Raw genomic sequence first — 3,425 nt, 5'->3', positions numbered from 1 at the left:
CGTTAACAGTCCGCCTCTGTAGCAAAATTCTTTCCTCTGCCCTCACACAAAGATTTTGTCAATATTAGTTCTACATATTAAGTTAGCTAAAGTGGGGGGGGGGGGTATTTAGTCAGCACCAATTGTTCAAGTTCTCCCACTTAAAAAGATGAGATAGGCCTGCGATTGAGATCATAGTTAGACTCAACTACTATTTTCCTCACTGTACATGTGTACAGAATACTCCATCATTTAGGGCACTTTTTTATCTGGTCTTGGTCTTGTCTCGGTCTCGCCCTCCCTTGGTCTTGGTCTCGACTTGGTCCAAACCCTAAAAGTCTTGGCCTTGTCTCGGTCTCGAGACACTGTGGCCTTGGTCTTGATTTGGTCTTGGGTTAGGTGGTCTTGACTACAACACTATTGGGTGGTAAAGGCCAATGTCCTGCATATGTCAGTGGATTTTCATATCATTCCTAAATCTGCCTATCTGCAATAATTGAAACAGGCAATTCCCCAAATAGAGTCTCATTAGGGCATAAATATTCCACCCTACGGACACAAACACTAGACACTCACTAATGTGAGCTCATCAAAAGCAGGAATAGCTGCAGCTTGCTGTGTCCAACAGAAGAGATTTTCTCTTTAAATATCTGATGAAGACAGAGCAGATAAGAACAAAACAGAAAATAGACAAGGGCACATGAGAGATAAAAATAAATGGACATTTTTGCAAATATGGTTGAAAATAGGCAGCACTGTGGCTGTTGGTAGAGCTGATGCCTCTCAGCAAGAAGGTCGCCGGTTCAAATCCCGGCCCAGGGACCTTTCTGGGTAGAGTTTGCATGTTCTCTCYGTGCATGCGTGGGTTCTCTCCGGGTACTCCGGCTTCCTCCCACAGACCAAAAACATGACTGTTAGGTTAATTGATAACTCTAAATTGTCCCTAGGTGTGAGTGAGAGAGTGAATGGTTGTTTGTCTCGTTTGTCTCTATGTGTGGCCCTGTGATGGACTAGCGACCTGTCCAGGGTGTACCCCGCCCCTCACTCTGTGACTGCTGGATATGGGCACCAGCGATGCTGAAAGGAATAAGCGTGTACAGAAAATGGATGGATGATTGAAAATCTTTTAACCAAACCTGTCATTTGATTATGTGTCGCTGTAGTAGGTCAGTGGTTAAAGCTGTGATCTTCTAATCCTGTGTCTGTATGATCGATTTTTCCTTGGAGTTTTGTAGTTACAGTTTTTTCACTGAAAATGTACCACAAATAGTAAAATGTGTGTTGTTATTGATTCAATAAAATAATATCAAATAATATCAAATATCCAATAATATTTTTGTTCAGGAGTCACTACTGGTAACATAACGTAATTTCAGAATATGCCATAACAGGGATTTGAATGAAGAAGTAAAGCAGAAAAATATGCATGCAGAAACAGAACCATGTTGGGCCACAAAAGCAGAATTCAGGAAAGGCAAAAATGAAGTCCAGCTTTGCTTAAGGACTGCATTTTCACCAGATGGCTTTCATACCATTGTTTTAAAGCAAATAATCTCAAACTTTACAATACCACGAGTGATGTTATGGGAAATTGCAAGGTGTTGCATGATTCAAAGTAATGTTTGCAAATGTCTCTCAGCTACTACGACACTGAGTTTTATCTCAGTTATCTGTGAAATTGAGATTATGAAATTGCCACGTTTGTGTTAGCTGAAGTCTCTGTCTATGATGGTTACCTTGAATTAGACTAACTCCAGGAGTTAATCAGTTGTGGCTGTACATCCAAAGATTACGTTCTGTACATTGGTTCATGAGAAAAAAGGGCAAAAACCCACATTTCTGTGCAGATAAATATGTCCAGTAACAAAGTAAAAACAGYTACAGAAAGTGCCACAATTGCACAGCTAGAACTCTACACTCTAGATTAGGTGGTTGGCTTTGTTTACTTTCTTATAATGAAATAAAAAAAACAAACAAAAGAAACTGAGTACAGTGAAGACAGGGAAGCTTGATTCATCTAAATCTGAAGCCGCAAAATTATCTCTCAATGACGTAGTTGCATGACTGTAATTGCATCATTTTGTTGGAAGAACATTTGCTCAAAAGTACTGTTTGACTGGTCAGAAGTTCATGAGCGTTTGTTTTTGTTATGCATAGCACCCAACTGATGATGTCCAATCCAGTAATATATATCAATGGACATGTCTATATCCAATAAAAACATTTTTTTTAGTTTAGAAAATTTTAAAAGGATTTTTCATAATTTCCGTCATTTAAATGATAAACTGAAACACTTCATCTAAGAATTCAGTATTAAATCGACATTAAATAAGTTTGAAACTAACTTTGTCCTAAATAAACCTTTTTCATGTTTTTGTTCTCTCAGGGATGACATTTTTCAGTCAGTTCTGTTCTGGACTCAGACGTCATCTATACCAGTCGTAAAGACATTCCCTGTATATTCAGAGTGAGTCGTCTTTAAGACTTCTGATGCTTTTTTCTTAAAATGAGAACATACTGTAACAGAGTTCCATCAGAACCCTGTGGAACTCTCAGTACCACAGTACTGAGAGTTCTGTCCTCAGGTGACTGCGTCCCAGCTCTCCCCCTCCAGCAGCCATAAGACCTCCATCCTGATCCTGGCTGACAGCAATCAGGAGAGGAACAAGTGGGTGGGCCTCCTCAACGAGCTGCATCGCATCCTCAAGAAGAATACACTGAATAAGTGCTTCGTTTAAGTCCCCAAAGGAGGCCTATGACAGCACATTGCCCCTCATCAAGACCACCTAGTCTGCCAAGATTATGGGTGAGAACAGAGACAAGGAGCTCCAACAAGAAGAAGATTCAATCACAGTCTATTTTAAAGTAAACATATCATTTAAGTCTGCAAGCTATCTGTTTGGCTTGGTGGAGTATGAAATGATATTTAGGTTTGTAAAGTTCATCAAAACAAACCCTGTATTTTCTTTAAAATTGCTGAATTTACTCACTTCCTGGTTCCGGAGGCTGCAGGAAGTGCCGCCACCAGGATTGCACAATCCCTTTCAAATAGCTGAATGTTGCTCAGTGAGAGCAGACTGCTGCTGTGTCTCTGTATGTCGACAGTGCAATGTTTCAAATATGTTTAATATATGCTCGACTTTCCACAGTTTGGATCAAGTTTATAATACACACACACACATATATATGTAGGGGTCACCTCGAGTGAAGAAACAAGATTTACAGCCTCTAAGCAGGCCTCGGACAGACCTGACGAGAGRACAGGAACTCTGTCACAAACTGAACTCTATTTAGGCCATGACAGGTCATTCTAACTGTGGAAGAGAACCCCTCAGTTCTCTTAATCAGATAATGGACAGAACATTCTCTTCTGTTCGTGATTCATTTGTTGTTTAACTAAGAATGTTTATGCATTTGTTAAATCATGATAATGACTGTCACAGGAA

At 39.9% G+C, this 3,425-nt stretch overlaps 1 long non-coding RNA gene across 1 annotated transcript; it reads left to right on the top strand.

The window, feature by feature from the left end:
- The first annotated feature begins 2,354 nt into the window (after window positions 1–2,354).
- Window positions 2,355–2,689, top strand: LOC106528681 (uncharacterized). Its single transcript, XR_001311526.1, has 2 exons — window positions 2,355–2,446; window positions 2,565–2,689. It is a non-coding gene; the product is annotated as an uncharacterized LOC106528681 (long non-coding RNA).
- The last annotated feature ends 736 nt before the right edge of the window (window positions 2,690–3,425 follow it).

This window comes from Austrofundulus limnaeus, unplaced genomic scaffold (assembly GCF_001266775.1).
Source record: "Austrofundulus limnaeus strain Quisiro unplaced genomic scaffold, Austrofundulus_limnaeus-1.0 Scaffold396, whole genome shotgun sequence".
Taxonomy (NCBI): Eukaryota; Metazoa; Chordata; class Actinopteri; order Cyprinodontiformes; family Rivulidae; genus Austrofundulus; species Austrofundulus limnaeus.
Note: the sequence above shows the minus strand (reverse complement) of the source record. Positions and strands in the feature narration are given on the sequence as shown.